This window comes from Equus quagga, unplaced genomic scaffold, assembly GCF_021613505.1.
Source record: "Equus quagga isolate Etosha38 unplaced genomic scaffold, UCLA_HA_Equagga_1.0 226_RagTag, whole genome shotgun sequence".
NCBI lineage: Eukaryota > Metazoa > Chordata > Mammalia > Perissodactyla > Equidae > Equus > Equus quagga.
In genome coordinates this window covers 33,806-53,941 of record NW_025799809.1, presented here as the reverse complement: position 1 = coordinate 53,941, position 20,136 = coordinate 33,806, and the positions used below count along the sequence as shown (strand labels likewise).

The 20,136-nt window shown below is 42.8% G+C and overlaps 1 protein-coding gene across 1 annotated transcript in view; it reads right to left on the bottom strand.

Annotated features, from left to right (window-relative positions):
* LOC124233784 (estrogen receptor beta-like) overlaps positions 1-19,801 on the bottom strand; it is a 73,363-nt gene extending 53,562 nt beyond the window's left edge. The window contains exons 1-4 of the mRNA XM_046650987.1: positions 19,674-19,801; positions 16,185-16,328; positions 11,648-11,891; positions 10,096-10,414 (exon numbers count right to left, since the gene is read on the bottom strand). The gene's annotated coding sequence lies outside the window, so the exon portion shown is untranslated. The remainder of the gene's footprint in view (positions 1-10,095; positions 10,415-11,647; positions 11,892-16,184; positions 16,329-19,673) is intronic.
* Positions 19,802-20,136: the final 335 nt, after the last annotated feature.

Here is a 20,136-nt window from a genome sequence, read left to right as displayed (position 1 = left end):
ACTCCAGACCAGCCCCGGCCCGACTAAACCAGCAAACATCTCTGCTAGTTGGGGCCAAGCCACCTTCTCCAATGACCTCTGAACTCCTTCCAATTTGTCCTTCCTTGGGCACACTCTCTCAGCTCTAGGGTGCCATATAGTTTCCTTATAGTCTATACTTAATCTCTTATCATAGTTAGTAGTTCTTTATATTAAACTTGCCCTGGGGCTGGCCCCGTGGCCGAGTGGTTAAGTTCATGCGCTCTGCTTCAGTGGTGCAGGGTTTCGCTGGTTCGGATCCTGGGCGTGGACATGGACACCACTCATCAAGCTATGCTGAGGCAGCGTCCCACATGCCACAACTAGAAGGACCCACAACTAAAAAGAAAAATATACAACTATGTACTGGAAAAGTAAAATCTTTAAAAAACAAAAAATAACTTGCCCTGTTTAACCTACTGTGTAGTTCTGTCTCCTGACTGGACCTAGACTCTACATAACAGAATAGAAAATCCCAAAACAGCAAATTCAAAAGTTTTTGGAAATGTGGTACATGATAAAGGTAGTATCTCAAATCAGTGGGAAAACGTTGGACAACAGAATTGCCAGTGGAAAAGGAACATACACCAGAATAAACAACACATGGTTCACAGATCCAAATGTTAAAGGAGAAATGGAAGGAGGAGGGAGAGGGAGGGAGGGGGAGGCAGGGTAGGAGAGGGAGAGAAAAGGCACAGGGAGGGGTGGGGGAGGGAGGGGGCTGCACAGGTACTAGAAGGAAACACAGGCAAATCTCTTTGTAACACGAGTGTGGGGAAAACCTTCTTAACTATGGCTCAATAAAAAGATGACCAGTAAATTCAGTACATAAATCTTTGCATATCATAAAAATACCATAAGCAAAGTCAAAAGACTAATGACAAATTGGAAAAAAAATAATCTGAATTTATATTAGAAATAAGAGGCTAATCTCCCTAGTATATAGAGAGAACTCATAAATTAAGATTTAAAAAGACCAAAACTTCATGGGAAAAATTGGCAAAAGACACAGACAGACAGAAAAAGGAAAGCAAATGGCTCTTAAAACACTTAAAAAGATGTTCAATCTCATTCATAATAGAGATACAAATTAAAACTACACCAAGATACCATTTATCACTTATCATGTTTGGAAAAAATTCAAATATTTGACTCTGTTGGTGAGACTGTGGAAAAACAGGGACTCTTTCCTACACTGCTGGTGGGAGAGCAGAATGGCACAACCTCTATGGATATTCAGCAATGTATAGCAAAATGACATATGCTTTTACCCTTTGGACTAGGAGTCCATAGTGATAGAGAAAAGGAAAAAAAGAAAAAGAGAATCATTTAGTACCATTGTAAATGATTGTTACATCAGTTCCTTGTTCTGAAAATTAGTAATTAAGGCAAAAGAATTAAACCTGTACCCTGCCTTTTTAAGAGGATCTGTAGTTTGTCCCAAGGTCGAGGGGAAACCCTTCTTTACAAAAGAATGCCACCTAATAAATAGTTCAGGAAAAAAAATTGGATGGATTAGATAGATACATAGATAGCTAAAAAGATAGAGCAAATAAGTCCAAATGTTAACATTTACTGAATCTAGATGGTGCACATATGGACATTCACTATACCACTCTTTCAACTCTTCTGTAAGTTTGAATTTTTTCATGATAAGAAGCTTTGGAGAAAAAACACAAAATAAGACAAGAAATTAAAAATGTAAACCTTTAAAAAAAAAAAGGTTAGCATAACTGGGATAATATAATCTGGAAAAGAGAACAATGACCATTAATAATGAGACTGGTTGACTGAGATCATTAGGTAAAGAAACCTGCCATCTTCAGTATTTTCAGCTCCAGCTGTCACCTATTCCATATGTAGCAACTTGGCTCTCTAAAGCCCCCAATTCCTTCCTCCTGACATTTTCATTGGAATGTTCAGTCTGTTCATCCTCAAAACATGATACATCTGTGGTGGTTTACAAATATCTCCACAAATTCTTCAACACCCCTCCATTCAAAGGGTGGAGCCTAACCTCCCCCTTGTGTATGGGCTAGATTTAGTGACTCACTTCTAATGAATAAATTATGGCAGAAGGGATGGTAGGCCATAAAAGGCAGTGCAGCCTCATCCTGGCTTGCTCTCTTGGATCACTCACTCTAGGGAAAGTAGCTGCCATATTGTGAGGACACTCAAGCAGCCTTATTGGAGGCCTCCTGCCAATGACCAGCAAAGACCTACAGCCTCCAGCCAAACTATGTGAGTGAGATATTTTGAAACCAGATTCTTCCAGGCCCAGTCAAGCCTTCAGATGACTGTAGCCCTGGCCAACATCTTGACTGCAACCTCATGAGAAGACTGAAACTGAAACCTTCCAGCTAAGCTGCTCCTGGATTCCTGACTCTCAGAAACTGTATGAGATAATATATGCTTGCTGCTTTAAACAGCTAAATTCTATGATAATTTGTTACACAGCAATATATAATTAATACAATATCCAAGGTAAGATTCATCATTTTCCTCCCCCAAACCACTCCTTATTCCTTATTTGTGTTAATAACAAAGCCATTACAGTTAGCTGTGACTTCTCCCCTTCATCTACTTACCTTTAATCACCAAGGCACACTGTTGTTTTCTCCACAGTGCCTTTCCCTTGTTCTGTCTTTTGCCATCACCTGAGCAAGCTCTCATTACTTCTCAGTTGTTCATCTGTAACAGGCTGCTTACTGCTCCTCGTCCCTAGTGAGCTCCTTCTCCAGATCCATAGAGCTGCCAGACGAACATCTTAAAACTCAGTTCTGATCAGTCCTCTGCTTCCCACTAGCCTCTGTAATAAGCCATGCTCTTCTAGCATTCGATGCTGCCCCATTCCACTCCGCTGCCCCAACCCATCACTCCACTCTAACCTCCTGCTATTTTCCCACAGAAAACCTGCCGCATCCCTAAGAAATATGGAAAGTGCGCTGTGAAGTGGAGGGCATTGTACGCCTCAGCACTTTTTTCACTCTTGGCACCCCTGTAGTTACTTACATATAAACTTACTCCTTCTTCTTAGATTAGAACTACATTGAACCCCTCTTGGAAATGGTAGAGGTGGGGTGGTCAAGGAAGAAGTAAGTACAATTAGATTTTAAGCTCCTTGAAGACACATTATATTTTATTCACCTTCCACTACAACTCAATAAATATTTGCTGTAAGGAGAGAATATGAGGAAATGTGTGGCTCCTGTGCCTGGTCAGGGAGGCAGGATGGAGCGGGTGGAATAAGGAACTAATACAGAGTTGCCACCACTTCTAATGAACATGGATTGACCACAAGGGACAGGAGAGAGAATGGCAGCTGGAGGAGAATATAGGATCAAGGAAGTTTGGGTTTTTAAAAAATATCTATGTGCTCTTATTAATCATGAGTACAGAATTTCATATTTCAATTACTTAGATTCCCAATCAATATATACAACTGCTGACTCCTAATAGAAAATATGCAGTATAAAGCATATAGTGTTAACTATTGTCAAAAATAGCCATTTCCAAACTTTTTAATTGTGGTAAAATACACATAGCATAAAATTTACCATCTTAACCATTTCTAAGTGTACAGGCAGTAGTGTTAAGTACATTCACACTGTTCTGCAACCCATCTTCAGAATTATGTTTATCATGCAAAGCTAAAACTCTACACCTGTTAACAAGAGCTCCCCCGACCCCAACCCCTAGCAACCACCATTCTCCTGTCTTTATGGATTTGACTACTCAGTACCTCATATGAGTGGAATCATACAGTATCTGTCTTCTCATGACTGGCTTATTTCATTTACCATAATATCCTCAAGGTTCATCCACATTGTCGCATATGTCAGAATTTCCTTCCTTTTTAAGACTGAATAATATTCCATCGTATCTATACACCACATTTTGTCTATCAAGGAAAGGTTTTAAACAGAGTTGCTTGAAAACATTTACAGAACCATGGAAATGACCCAGGTTAGAGCGAGTGGTTGAATGTAGGAGAGATCACAGGAGTTGGTAATTAGGTCATCAGTAACCTTTAGATGGCAGCTCCAGGACTGAGTATTGTTAGGAAGCATTTATCCCTCAAGTTGTCCTGAAACCATCTCTCCTGTTCAATCCACCTATACATACACCTGCTCACTGTGTTTGTGTCTTCAATATTGTACCTTGCCAACTGTATTTTAGTGCATTGTTTTACTATATGATCTGAGCCTATCTTATGTAGACAAATGTGTCATCAAAAGACCTTTAAAGTACTTTAACAGCATAACTCAAACAGTATACATTATAACAACTGAGAGTACAATTCTTACCCTAACACGCATAAGGAGCTATATTTATGCATAACAAAATGTAACCTGGAGGTAATAATTACATTTTACATTTCTTGAACTTAAAAAAAAGCATACGGCAACTAGATGGTTTACCCAATTTAATACATAAAAAGCATATCCAAAGGTGAGTGTGGTCACTGTGGTGAGGACACCAACTTTCTTATGCAGAGTACTGTTCAAAGAAAACTTATATCAGGATAAATTCAACACTCTCAGCCATCAAATGAAGATTAAATTATATTCAGGAAATTAGGAAGCAGGAAAGCAGTGAATATTAGAATAGGAATTTGAACAAGAGGCTTCAATCTAATACCCAATTAATGGAAAAATCAAATAAAATGTTTAAACAAAAAATCATTCTCTGAACATTTTGGTCAATCAAGACTTTACTGAATTTCATGTTGTTTCAAATTTACATTGCCCAAAAGAAATGTATTTAGCATGTTAGCATAAGTAGCTCAGCAAAGCCAATACACCAAACTATCAGAAGCCACTGCTGTCTTTTCCCTTCATTAGCCCTCTTGAAGACATAAAGCATCTACTGGAACAAAGTGATGAATGTAGCATGGAAATTCATGAACTTGAAACAGTGCTTCCGACTTATCCAACTGGAAAAGGAACCCACAATTTAAAATGAATATGACATCTCTCTCAGGAGCAGAGAATCAACTCCTTCACTCATTTTCACCTGCAACTGAAATGCTCATTCTCAGCCCAGAAATGCTGAAATGACCTGTCAGACACACACCACCAAATGGCAAACGCCAGGATTCATCCAGGCAACAGTCAGGTGCCACAGTGACTTTGCTTAGAAAATATGGATTTTTGCAGATATACACCAATCAACGTCTCTAGAATTTCCACAGTACATCCCCAGTACAGTAACAATTAATGTGGGAGAACTAGTGGCTGGACAGTGATTCAAAGGCTATGTTGCTTTTCGGTTGGATATCCTTTAGATGTATCCAGATTTATGTGACAACTATTTCTCAGTGGCATCTTAGATAATTGGTAACTTGTAGCCGATGGAAAGGGTTTTTCTTAAGCAAAGACGCAACAAGGGGTGATGAACTTAAATCATCACAGTAGACATGGGAAACGGGTGAGCAGGTAGTAAAGGGGAGGTCTTCTCCACTGGAGGTCTATAAAAGTGAAAAACGGACCTGTTCTGGTTACTTGAGTAGTCCTCCTCTAAAACAGGAATATAAACTGGTTGAAGGAAAGAATCCCCAAAAGAGCAAATTTCTTCAACATAGTAGGACAAGATTTTCTCAACACATTCGTTTGAACACCCAAGCATCAGTGACCACAATATCTGGTACAACAAGGAAACGGAGTCTCCACACAGTTTAATTGTTGGGCCTGGCAGGCATGGAATTGCACCTGGCCAACAAAACAACATGCACCCGGACATCCTGATTCTGAGAATTAATCATTTCTCTGCATGTCAATTTTCTTTAATTAGTCACTGTAGCCTACAATAGTTGGCCCATAATCCTTCGTGATGAATTGCCCTTGTCTCTGTCCAGAGACTTCTCTCCTTTCCCACCCCCAGCACACACAGCTGTGTTGAACCCTGTCCAGTCACGTCTGTGTTCAGCGGGAAAGCTTTCTGTACACATTGATTATACACAGTGTTCTAACAGATTGGCTGGGGAACACATTATGGCTCTTAGAAAAAATGGTTTATAAAACTGCAAATATTGACAGTGATTCCTTGAAGAAGAAGAAGGCAGCTCTAGAAATGGCAAAAATACATTCTAGAAAGAGTAGACTGATTTTATCAAAGTACCGATCACGTCCAGTTAAAGACTAGGAGGGCAGTCCCTGGCAGGCCTGCTTTCAGTATATTCTGGCCCAGTGGACAGAGCAGGACATGGAGTCCTAGTCCCAGCTCTGCCTGAAGCCAGGTGATCTTAGACAAATCACGTAAACTCCCGAGCCTCCACATCTTCCTCAGTAGAGACAGTACCTAACATGAGCTGCAGCCTTTCACATGCTTGGAGGATGAAGTGAAATGATGTATGTGAATGCATCTTGTAAGGTATTATTACATATCCAAGAGGATGAAGTCAGTCTATTGGCATGCTGATGAACACATCTTTAGTGTTGGGTAAAATTTCTAGACAATTTAAGTTAAAATATCTTTATGGCCACCCTGAAGATTTTTGCCTCTTAATTTTACTTTCTTAACTTCCATTTGACAGTCCCTCACCACCAGTCCAAATAGCTGGGCTGCTGGTAGCCTGTTAGCACTGTATGGAGCACAAAATGCCACATTCTCCTTATTCTGTATTCTCAAGCCTGCCCATCACACTTTCCCAAGCATTCAGTTCAACACCCCACATTTATGTGTCCCACAGAAGTCCATCACACACACAAAGCAGACACTAGAAGGAATTTTGTGGAAAAGATAAATATTTCTTAAGTATCAAGCATCCTTGAGGTGTATAAATGCCTGTTTGCCAATCATTGGCCTTAAATGTACCTTTTCTAAAACAAAATATTAATGCTTTCAGTCAACTTAATACTTATTAGCAATAAGGAAAAAACACTCCAAAATCACCATAGAACTGATCATTAATAATTGATTCACATGCAACTCTTAAGAACACGTTACAGCTATCTTCTGAAATGAGAAAACCCTAGTTCCCCTGGTAGCCCACTGGCGCTCACTGAGCTGGATAGGAAGCAGAATTCTAAGGGCTTGAATAGAAGGGGACAGAGCATCAGCCCCAGGGGTCTCACATGCTAAGGCGGGAATCTTCTCTCTTACCAGCCAGTCTCTGCTCCTTCCTGACACCAGCAGTCAGAGACAACGCTCCACTCTTAGGAAATGGAACCATATTCAAAGATGCATTTGGGGCAGCGTTGGGGAGAGCGGTGGGTGAAGAGATTCAAGAGGATCTGACCGGTGCAGAAGTTAAACTGAATATGCTCAACTCCCCGCCAGTGCTGGGTTTAACAGTTGAACACAAAACATTTACCAACAAAAGGTTGCAGTCCTGCTTTGAGGAAACATACACAAGTCCAGTAATCTTTCTTTCCAGGTGACCCTCACTCTACACCCACACAAAGATTCCCCTCTAAAAGCCCTTAATTACAAAGAGCCATAACAGCTCCGGCTGGGAACGCCAAGCATCTGGTTTGCTTGTGCCTCATAAACTTGCCACTCTGCACAGCCTAGTAACTGCCACGTAGATCTCTGAAAGGTAAACTGAGTATTTAAAATACAGGTTCTTGTTTTTCATAGCACAAAGGAAAAAAGACATCATCTGACATATCTTTATTAGGAGTGCCTAACAATAACAAGCTCCCGTTTACTAAATTGAACAATATATCAAACAGTAAAAAATATTAGTTTACAAAAGATAGTGAATCTGTGTCCCACAAGAAAATCTAGATTTCAAAGCACAGAAATGAAAAAACCCTGACATCTACAAATAAATTGGGCATAGACCTTAGTTCCTATTAAGGAGAGTATTTTAACTTAAGCAGTTACAATCACTCTATGTTTTACTGGAAATGTCTTGAAATTGTCATTTTCAATCATTCTTTTGTTCTTCACTATTGGATAATATGTAATTTTCAGGGAAGTTTCTTAATCTCAAGTATAATAAAAGTATTTTTTAAATGCCAAGATTATAAAGGAACAATACATTCTGTTAATACAATATAAATAAATATTTTCTAAACAACCTTGTATTTCAGTTTGGGATAACTCATGATGCACACCATAACCAAAGGCTTAAACCAGAATGGAATACAAATTTGCTAGGAATGAAAACTATTAGCCCAATATGAATTTAACACAGTCTAAGTCTCTAGTTTCCCACTTGCAAAATAGCTTTCTCTTGCCTCAATTTATCCCAAAGTATATAGGCTTAAAACAAAAATACCACAACCTGACTCACCCCAACAAAAAGGGGGAACTGGGGTCTTCTTTTGAGAAAAGCAAAGCAAGATAATTATTTCTAGGTAAAAATATACTGAAGAGCAAACCTATAAAATCAGTGAAGAGATCAGTGATTTCCAGGGGTTGGGGATGGGCTGAGAGGGTTGACTCCAAAGGCACAGAGGGGCTATTGGGAGTGGTGGAACTGCTCTATATCTTGACGACTGAAGGGATTATTCAACTGTGTGCAACTGTCAGAATTCACAGAGTGCCTCACCTGAAGAGGCTAGATTTTATACTGCAATAAGTTTGACTTTTCAAAAATGCTATTATATCTAAAACTAACAGCATGATGTCTAAAATTAATGCTAGGCACTGAATTATGCAGCCTAACATCAAGAGTACATGTCTCAAGGGTTTTAAATGTAATTATCAAAAAACTTGTCAGTAAATGACTCAAGCCTTCAGTCTTTTATATAACTATTTTATTATTTATAGGTATTATATAAAATGACTCAAAATATGAACTAAAATTATTACAAGATGTATTTTGAATCATTACCTGTTGGATACCCATAGAAAATTGCAGTCATTCTTAAAAATGGGCATATCAATATCTATTAAGTGCTAATTGGATTTTTAAGCATTGAATTTACTACTTTTACCTGTTCCATATTATAAATGAATTGAGAAATGTAAAAAGTGATTAGATTCATTCAAGTCCCTCAGAACCACTATGAAATGTGTACTAAATGTGTTTTTAATTGATTGCAGAGACTTACAGGTCTTAAGTGTTACAGGAGACTGGCTGCTTTTGAAATAAGAATGTTTCAGTAAGTCAACTGAAAAAACAAGGCTTGAATGTAAAATGGAATCCTAAGGTTTACGCTTTAACACCTATTGATGAACAGAGTCTTACACTTTCCTTCTTCTCGAACGTATGCAGAAACATACAGATTTTCTGCAGAAAACATAGGAGTCAGAGAGTCGTTTTTTTTCATAGTCATGGCGTATTTACTTCTTACAATACTCGTGGCACAAACCTTTCGTTTCACTTTTTTTTATCCCCACAGCCCCAGTATATAGCTGTATATCCTAGTTGTACCATGCTAATCTTCTCTGTATTGTTCCAATTTTAGCATATGGGCTGCTGAAGCGAGTACATATGTTCACTTTTTAAATAACAAACATCTTTCCCCAGACCTAAAGGAAAATAGCCACTGTGAGTTTCGAAACTTACAACAAAAGTAAAAATTCGTAATGGAATGTTCATGTAAATACTAGAAATCTAACAAAATAAGGCAAACGCTTTCCTCTGAAGTGTTGTGTACCACACTGAAGCACCAAGTTGCTTTTGAAAAGCTAGTAAAATTGAGTCAACCTTACTTCCCTAAGAAATCCACTCATCCAAAGTTTTGTTTTTCACAAAAATACTATTCCCATAACTCAGTTCTATGCTTTCAATATGAACTGGCATGAAAGATAACACGAAGGGTTAAGAGAGCAGCAGGTGGCTTCCTCTTCAGCAAAAAACCCAGACCAGATCTTAATTTTGCTCAGTCTGCCCGGGAAAGAAGTAGCTGTACTTTTTGATATGACTTAGGAATGCCAGTTAATGCATTTTAAAGCACTGGTCACCTGCCTGATACATCTTCCCAGGCCTACAAAACTCAAGAATGAAGGGCCTCGTCCAACTTTCCCACTGTCACATTTCCCCCACTGTCAGGAAATCCAGAGAGAAAACCCAGAGGAGTTTTTCCTTTTAAAAAGACATGTATGTTAGCACAATCATCCCAGAGATTTCAAACAGAAAATCAGAGAATTAAATCACACCTTGAGCGAAGGGGCACTTACCTTGCAGGTAAACACTGGCCTAGCAATCTCTAAAAGGCACACGTGCTTTTCCTGGGGTAGTTCTGTTCCCCGCACCCGGCCCGCGGCCACCAGCCACGGAGAGAGAGCGCGCCTCGCGCAGCCCGGACCCGGATCGCCGGCCTTCGCCCGCAGCATGAGATGCCAGTCGCAGCCCAGGATGGCCCCCCTCTGGCCGGGCTCCCGCGCCTCCTCTCCACCCTGCAAATTTCCACAGGCGGTTCTCGAAGCCTCGGCGCTTCCAGCGGCCTAGCAGCAGGGGCGAGGGAGTGGTTGTCAAAACGGCCAGTCTCTGGAGACACTGCGAAGATCACAAACGACTTAAGGAAGAGCCTCTTCTTCCTTTTAAAGACCCAGGAGGGGGGTGGGGGGAAAATATCCAAGAGCACACGTGACCACCGAGCCAGCGGCACGGAGATCTCGGAGGACCTGGACTCCCTGCCTCGTGATCCACACGCACCTGGGCGAAGGGGGAAGCCCTAGGGTAGGGCTGTCACCCTCGAGCCCCTCACAGTCACCCTCAGGGGTAGCACAGCACAGACGGCGCCCTTTACCCGCCTCCTCGCCCCCGACCCCGTCTCGCATTTAGGTTTGGTGCGGGGCCTGAGAATGTGCATTTCTAACCAGGTCCGGAGTGATGCTGAAACTGATGCTGCCGGGCTCGGGACCACACTTTGAGGATCGCGTCCCTAGACCCTGACCCACGTGGGTCTGAGAGGGGCTGGATGCTTCGGCGTCATTAAATATAGAAGTCTGACTTTTAAGAATCTAGTGGTGAAACTAGAGACTCTGGATTCGCCCAATCACCAGCAGTGAGCACAACCTTGTCTCCTAGAGAGGCAAAGCCACACTGCCCTGGCTCGAGGTGGAGGGTGTGTGTTCTCAGCTCTCAGGAGCTGAGTAGGAAGGCCTTTCGTGTTAGAGCAAAGATGCCAGGGACCTCCTCAAACTCACCTACGGCCAGGAAGCACCCAGGGGAAAACCTGTGCCTCTGCTGTGGCGGTTCTCCCCTCGCCCGCCCGCCTCGGGCGCTTGGTCGAGCTCACGCCACTGGCGAGCGCCCCCTGGTGGCAGCTGCAGTTCATCCGGCTCTGCAGGGTCCCCAAGCTCTCATCTCCCCGGCCCCCCACCCGCCGCAAAAGCCCACAGTGTGAGTTAGGACCATATGACAGTCGCTAAGAAGCAGTGGGCTTTAGGGCAGCCAGTGATGGTGAAAATCAAAAGGAAAGTAGCAGATGTCCCATAAGCCATTGTGAGACCCCAGTGCCACGTTTGTGCCTAATCAATCATTAAACTATCCATACACATGGCATAAGGGACATGGTTCTTGACCTGGTTGTGACTCTAGGTCTCTGGTAGAGGAAGACCAAAGGGGCATTTAGAGGGAAACTTTTACAATGCCAGCCTCAGGTGTTGGGGTTTAGCCAAAAATAGCCTAGAGGGACTCTAGTGTGCTGTGGGTTTATAAGAGCAAGGTCCACAGGTGCTGGAGACAGGCTCGACTTTACAAACAATAGTTATCAAAAATACTTACTCCCTCCTCCCGATTTTTCATTAAAGCCGAGACTCCTAGATTCTCTCAAGTTGTAAGGGAGAGTTTCGTGATCCTTGAGGCAGAGAAGTGAGTTTGGACAGGAGGGTGTGTAGCTGACCAGATCCACCCAGTGAAGCACTGTGGAGGACAAGATGTTTATCTTTGACAGTCTCAGATTGCCTGTTCCCTCTCCTGGGTGTCTCTCCAGGTAGCCAGTACTCACGTACTCCTTCCTTCTTTCCACCTTAAGGAGAAAATTTTAAATGATGGTTTAAAAAAATCAGTTCCATTTGGTGGTACTTACTTGTTAACAAGATAGCTCTGGCAAGGAAATTATAATGAAGGAATTACAGTCATCAGCCAACAGGCAGACAAAGATGATGTGAGGGTGAAGGAAACCGACATCTATCAAGTATCCACATCGTTCCAGAGAGCGTGCTAAGGCTCGCACAGGGAAGATTGACCCTACTTTTCAGATGAGGAAACTGAGGCTCACAGAACTTGTATCAGTTACCAGAAGCCACACATAGTAAGACAGAAACCCAATAGCAAAAATGGCTTTGTAAACAGCTACCACTCACTGGGCACTTAGCCATGCTCCACTTTCTACATATTATCTCATTTTATACACACGCCTATGAGAAAAATTCTGTGATTAATTATCCCCATTTTATGGTTGAGAAAATGGCCAGGCAGTGGCTGAGAAGGACTTGAACCCAGGCCAGAGCCCAAGACTCTGCTTTCTTCCATACCATGACTGCAATCGGTTGGAAGTGAAGAGGGCTTAAATGTCAGGCCCCTCCATCCCCTACAGATGAGCTCCCCTCAAAGCCTCCTGTTGCCCGTGAGGAAAGCTGCGCTCGGCCGGAACCAGAGTGGCGCGTTTGCCACGAAGCTTCCTTCAGAAGACGTTCCACTCACGTCGTGTTCTCACCATGTTCTCTTTTTAAAGACCCTCAGACACCCACAGAGGCTGTTTGTTACACAAGGAAACCTCAATGCAGGAAATAGTAAGCAAAGAGAATGAACGGGAGTGAGTCCATTTCCTTCTGACTCACCCTGTGGATGGGGAAAGATAACGGTACCTTAGGGATAGAACCTTCACCCCGTTTAATGCAGTGAGTGGGGAGGGGGATTACTCCAGCTCTACCTGAACCATACTCAAAACTAAGAAGGGATTCTTGAGACGGGTAATACCATGGCTAGACCAAAAAGCACCCTGAAATCTAGTGCTGAGGGCCGTGCCTCTGCTCAGCAGGGTCCCAGTCTCGTTTCCACCTCACTCATGACCTGCTTAAGGAAGCACCCACATGGTGTGACATCAAAAGGCCTTCCTTCCCCCAAAATACCCTGCAACAGGGCCTGAAGTCCTCGCCACTCAGTCATCCTTTGGGGTTAAAGCATTGGATTGTTACAATTCAATGATGTTATATATGATGGGTAATATTAATTAATTTACTAGCATTTATGATTACATTAATAAGATGAGCTTGCAAGATGAGCTAAATGTCACCTGGGAAAGCAAAGGAAGTCAGCGTCGGACAGGTACATTGTGCTGTAGGAGGAAGGCAGGCCTCTCCATCAGGGTGCACCCTCCTCATCCTCTCATCCTGCCCCTTCTCTGTCTAGTGAAGTCTTACCCCTTCCGAAGTCATAAGCCTGAGTAAAGTGAACACCGTGACAGCCCAGCGGAACGTACACACTGCCTCCCGCACAGCCCTCATCCTACCTGTCCACACTGCCTGCGCTGGGATTGTGCAGTGCCCGTCTTGTATCTCAAGCATCCCCTACGGTAGCGTAGTACCCATCGCATCCACCTCGTACAACCCAGGCGTTCAACAGGTACCTGTTGGAGGCTTCAACTTGGGAAGATCAGAGGGCAAGGAGAGGATTTTCTGTAGCAAAGAAACTACCAAGAGGCAGAAGAAGCAAATAAAACCCTGTAGAAGGCAAGAAAGCAAAAGCCAATGCTGAAAAGTGGAGAGGAGGGAGGATCCTACAATGACTAGAAGAGTGTCATGCTACAGGATGGCTTTGGATTGTCATTATTTCTCTTCTGAGCCTGAGGCCATGTGGAGTATTGAGGTCCTGGGGTGCTCTCACTTGCTCTGGTGTGTAACAGCATCAGGCTCGTTCTTCATATTATGTGGGTATAAACTGGTCTGTTTTAAGAGGATCTGAGAGATGAAGCCCTAAACTTACAGAATTAGTAAAAGAGAAGGAAAGACTTGTTGCTCCTTCAATAAAACCTTTATTTGGTGGTGCCGAATTGGACAGGCGGGATTACTAAGGCGATAGGTCAGAGGTTATCTCAGCTGCTCATAAACTAGGGTTCGTAAACCAGAACTTGATATTTGAAAGTTGAATTTGGGTAGAGCTCTTTAGGGCCATGTCTTTCGTGGAAATAAAAAATGAACCTAACTTGTATGCATCTTTCCAGTCCGGGTGCCACAGTAGGCAGGCTTGCACAGGTTGGCTCATTTTTATTTCATTTAATCCTCATAACTCCCCTGTGGCTGTCCCTGCTTTCTAGATGGGGAAACTGAGGCTCAGAGAGATGACGTTTCTTTTGTAAGGTCACTCGTGTGCATGTGGCAGAGTGAAAGTTCCAACCCAATGTTGTCTACCTACCTGCTAGTCCCCGGCTTTCTCCACTGTTACCCTGTGATGCTTTTCTTGTTTGCTGTGTAAACTGAGGCATATTTGTCCTGTAGAGCCCGGATATTGCTGAATGAAATTTTGCCAAGTTCTTGTCTAGGCATGACCACCTGTGTGCATATTTACATAACTTTGTTCTTTACTGACGTGTGTTTGATTTGAGCCGTTAGGAAGGTGACCAAGGGCATAAGCAGTAAGGTAGACTTAACCTGATACTAGGGTGCTCAGACCACAGGACAAGGTTACTCTGACCTGCCATGCAAATGAACCACCCAGGCAGGCAGCTTGTGCAGCCAACTCCTTATAAGTCATCCTTGTTTGTCTCAGTCTTGGTCTCTGACATTTGCAAACATACAGGTAAAATAACTTTTGTCCTGTCTACTGCTCCTCGAAGGCACTTAAATTCTACACAAACCTCTTGCATACTTTGAGTTTCTAATTTTCCATTCATCTGAAGTCAAACAACATGAAGAATATATATTCCTATCCTCAGTCCCAACTCTGACTGAAGCAATTCTCTCTTGAGCTAGAAAAGAAACTAGCCCCTGGAGGTCACTGCATGAGTGTGAACACCAGTTGAGAAAGAAAATGTTAAAGAACTGTTAGAAATGGTGGCAAATTGTAATATGCAATTTCACAAATGACTCAGATGCAATTCTGGAAATGCAGCTTCCTTACCTCTTCTATCACAGAATAAGATAATATTACTAACAGGTCAGACAGTGGACTATTCCCAGAAATAAGGTCAGCAAGGAGATAGGGTATAGACAGACACGGCTTAAGAGGCCACAGATTCTAATAAGACTGTCTGATTCCATAGAGTTTAGAATTCAAAAAACCCCTCCAAACGTATTTGACGATTTCAAGTTCTTCATTCATATCATGGAAAATTACTAGAAATGTCTCGTATTTTCCTTTAGACCCATATCAATTAACACTCCAGTGATGCACATTGCATTAATGGCTTTTATAAAAATACAGACCCCATCTTTTTGTGCACAGAGAGAAGGTGCTTCTTTCACACGTTATTGCTTGATCTCATGAGCCTAACCAGAGAAAGGAACCGTCTTCCCCACTATGCAATCCCCTCCTTTGCCGGGAACTACAGCCAGAAAATGGACTTCTCCAAGTAGCTCACAGCTTCGGAGGGATCACCGGGGTTGTCCAATGTCCTAGGATCTCTGCATTCCCCCCTTTTGCCTCTTCTTTTTACATCTTCACATATTTTTTCTCTATCAGTCCAGGCAGTTTTGCTCACTAATCTCTCCTTCATGGTTCTGCCCAACTTCAGGCCAGATGCTTCCTCAGTCTGTTCCCACATAATCTCCCAGCCGCCAGCCACAACTTACTAAGAGAACTGCCACCCTAGGATGACACTGGCTTTTACAGTTAACCAAGCACTCACATGGCCATGCCATGCTTCATTTTCACATCAACTCTGTGACATTGATTTTATCCCTATTTTGCAGATAAGGAAATTTAAGTGAGTTCTCCAGATTTACACCTACAGGAACCCAGGTCATCTGACTCATTATGTAGATCCATACCTGCCTTCCTGAGGGACATTCATTTCCTGTGTTCCCAGCACTGGGGTCTCCTAATGTCCGCCACTGCTACTGCTAGTATCCACGGGCTTGAGTCAGCTGGCCCCATCCCTTCCCTCCACCTTTCCCACCCTATCTCAGTCTGAAATACCACTCAAGGGAGAAAATTATTGACAGCTTCTTTAGCTATTTTCACCTTAAAATTATTCTGACACTCGACATTACATTATTCTCTCATAAAACACTCTTTTTGAGAATGCTTCTTGCCCTCATGCATTTATCTCTGTAAGAATGCCCCCTTAGTGCTGAAAAACAATAATGCTGTAAGTACCTACCTGAGACACAAGAGAAGGTGAAGGTGTCTGTTCTCAGTTGATGAGGAGGAGGTGGAGATGAGCGCCGTTCATTCAGCTGTTGCTTGTAAACTCTTTATCTGCACTATTTTACTTAATCCTCAAAACATTCTTGCCAGGTAGGTACTATGTATGTTCCCATGTAACAAATGAGAAGACTAAGGCTTAGAAAAAGTTTAAGTAACTTGCCCAGTATCACACAGCTAGTAAGAGCACAGGGTTCCAACCAGACCTGTTCCACTCTAACACCCGTTCTCTCTGAACCACTAACCTCCCTAAGGCTCTATACTCTGGTTGAGCAGAGCAGACAAATGCCTAAGAAATGACCTACAATACCTGTTACAAACGATAAGTGATTAAGGAATAGTGGAGATCAGGAGTTTTGTGGACATTCAGAGGATGAGAAGTCGTTTCCCTGCATGTTTGGGTTCCCCTTAGAGAGCAATTTATATTAACCCCCAAGCTCGAGCTCTTTACCTGAGCTGACCGAATTTCAGACATGAGGATTCTGATCTCCTCGGGCTCTCCTCTGAGTTCTACAGGTACCCAGGCCCAGCACTGCATCCCTCCTTTGGAATCCCTCATTCTCCACTCTGCCTCTGGAAGCTGCAATAGGGGTATACAGACTTCTGCAGACAGGAAGAGAGCACAAAGGCACTGGTGCAGGCAGGCCAGAGGAGCCCAGATGGAGCCCAGGCTTGGAGTCAGTGGGGCCTGGGTTGGGTTGTCAGCCCAAGCATTTAGCTGTTGTATGCCCTTGAACACTTTCCTGACCTCTTTGATCTTCCTTTGTAAAATGGCAAGAGCACAAGCGTCTACTTCTTAGGATCGCTGTGAGGATGAGTGGTAATTTGCCTGACACCTGGTAAATTCTCAATAAATGATAGCTTTCAAACAACCCAGCAGTCCTTGGAACAAAGGGCTTCGTGGATGCAGGGAAGACTTGCCTGGGAGAGGGCAAGGGGCAGGTTTCCTGACTGGGGCTGTCTGGGCTTTGAGGGTGGAGGAGGTAGTAGAGAAAGTAAACGCCTTGCCTGGAGTTGGTCCTAGAACTGCGTGCATCTCCTGAGGCAGGCCCAATGTGGAGGGAGTTAGAGAAAGACCCTCTGACATATGACCCATTTGTAAGCCTGAGTGTCTCCCCAGCCTCCTGGAGCATCGGAGTCACCTGAGGCACTTGTTTAAAATACAGATTCCCAGGCCTCTTCTCCCCAGCAGGCTCTGAACCAGTAGCTCTGGGGCAGGTCCTGGAAATGTGCATTTTCTGCAAGCCACTGGGTGATTTTACCATCAGGGAAGTTTGGGAAACATTGCTTTAAACTGTTCAAACTGCTTATGTGTCCACTATGTAATGGAAGCTGCACAATGGGTGACTTTTCTTCCCCATTTTACAGGAAAGATAAGTAAGGCCCGGCAAGGCTCAGCAGTGTGCAGGAGCCTGCTCACACTGGCTCAGGAGAGCTGGTTGTCAAATATCCAAGGAATTTACAATTCAGTCGTTAAAACAATGGTAGCTTTGAATTGGCCATGTGAGTAGTTACACTACAGATTTCTCCTGGCCAGAGGGGAGCTCTGGGGTGCTCAGGTCGGCTTCCTTCAGACACAGGGCATTGACTGACATGACCATCTCTCGGCTGCTCTCTGGTTTGTGGCATAGCTCACTCTGCATATTATCTTCTTCTCTAGGGAATCCATAAACACTACCTACAAAGCAGGACTTTTTTTTTTTTTATTGAGGTAACCCTGGTTTATAACATCATATAAATTTCAGGTGGACATCATTATATTTCAACTTCTCTATGGTAGGACTCCTTTTTTTTTAAAGAGCTGGCTTACTAGCACACCACTGAGCAAAGGTAATTAATTTGTCTTGCTGTTAGTAACTGAGCAGAGTTCACCTGTGCCCTCATTCCTAGTCTAGGTGCTTTCTCCTCCTGCAGTTACCTTCCCTTATCATCCCTCAAACCTGCAGGCCTGGGTATATTTATTAAGGGCCCAAATCCTACAAAGGACCACCAGCTATAGAGTTGGTTCAGATTTTCTAGTGAGAGAATCTAAGTGTTGGCTTTACACAACAGGTTCATGTCTCCCTCTAATGGATGGGAAAGAATAAGACAAGTCAGATTTCTTCTTGTTGTGAAGTCAGAGGGCTTTGTATGATTTATCTACATTATGTGTAACATGTGAGGGAACAATATATAGTCGCTTATTCAGCTAATTTCCAAGAGCAGCACAAAAGCGTCCTTTTGTTTTCATTCATTCATTTATTTAACTATGTGTCAGATGTTGAGGTATAAAGATATGAATAACACCATGCAATGGCAAAAAAGAATGAGAAAACTTGCTATGTACTGAGATGGAAAGATTGCCAAGACTTATTAAGGGAAAAAAACCAGTATAGGATGGTATGAATAATATGCTACCATTTGTTTATAAAGGAGGAAGAAAGAACACACACACACACATTCACATAAAATATCTCTGGAAAGATACAAATCCCCCCCTCCAAACTATTAACATTAGTTGGTTTCCTTCTAGAATGGGAACAGAATATTTGGGAAATAGAGGTAGGAGAGAGTTTTCACTATTCCTTTTATATTTTTTCAATTGCAAACCATGTGAAGATATTTACTAACAAAAAATAAACAAACACTGAAAAGTAATACAGCAGAAATGAATGAGGCAGGTCCTACATTCAGCTACACAGGAGGAAATTCACATACACATACAATACCGTATGATCAGTACTGAATTAGAAGTAAGCACAGTGTGCTAGCGAGCGCTGGGAAGAGGCACCCAGCCAGCCGGGTGGGGAGAGGGCATAGAAGCAGGAAAGGTCATCAGAGGCCGGGACAAGGAGGACCTTCTATGCCAAGCTAAAGAGCTTTTGCTTTATTCTGTAGGCAACAAGTAGAAAGTAAGAAACAAATTCACCTTGTAAAGGGTCATTCTGGAGGCAGTGGAGGGGGAAGATTCAAGAAGGTCTAGACTAGAGCAAGGTAGAGTCAGACCCCTTTTCAGAAATTTTCCTGCCTCAAAGTCCTGTTATCTAGAGTCAGAATGCCTCAGGGTAAGAACAGAAACAGGCTTGTTTGAGTTTAGGTTAAAGACTATGTATGGAGTCTTTATTCAGATGATTTGTTCTTGGTGTGGAGAGGAAATTATCCAAGAACTGTAATTTACTTACAGTATGCTAGGCATACTAGCAAGTATTTATCCAATGACACCTCATTAGTCCTCACAATAATCCTGTAAAATAGGTCCTATTATTCTGCTAAATTTTACAGATGAGAAGACTGAGATTCAAGTAGATTAATCAACTTATTGAGGGTCAGAGAGCACTAAACTGTCAGATGGATTTGAGCCCATCTGTCTGAATCCAAAGTGCATGTTTTCAAGGATCAGCACACACTGTGTCCCCCTGTAAGCTGTTTAACAGAAAGCCTACCTTCCTCTCATTGCCAAACCTACCTTCTAAAATCTTCTTCCTGGGCCGGCTCTGTGGCCGAGTGGTTAAGTTCAGGCACTCCGCTGCGGCGGCCCAGGGTTCGGATCCTGGGCGCGGACATGGCACCACTCTTCAGGCCATGTTGAGGCGGCGTCCCGCATCCCACAACTAGAAGGACCTGCAACTTAAGTATACAACTATGTACCGGGGTTGGGGGGAGGGGCTTTGGGAAATAAAGCAGAAAAAAAAAAAGGATTGGCAACAGTTGTTAGCCCAGGTGCCAATCTTTAAAAAAAATAAAATGAAATGAAATAAAATCTTCTTCCTTCCAACCAGCCCTAGACAAACAGTAGAAAGGGCAGTTGAACTTTCTCCTTCTTATCACCTCTCCCAACTCTGTCACAGCTCATCTCATCTCAATCCCAGTTCCTATCATCTCCATCCCAGCTCTCCTCAACTCTATCCCAGTTCCCCTCATCTCAATCC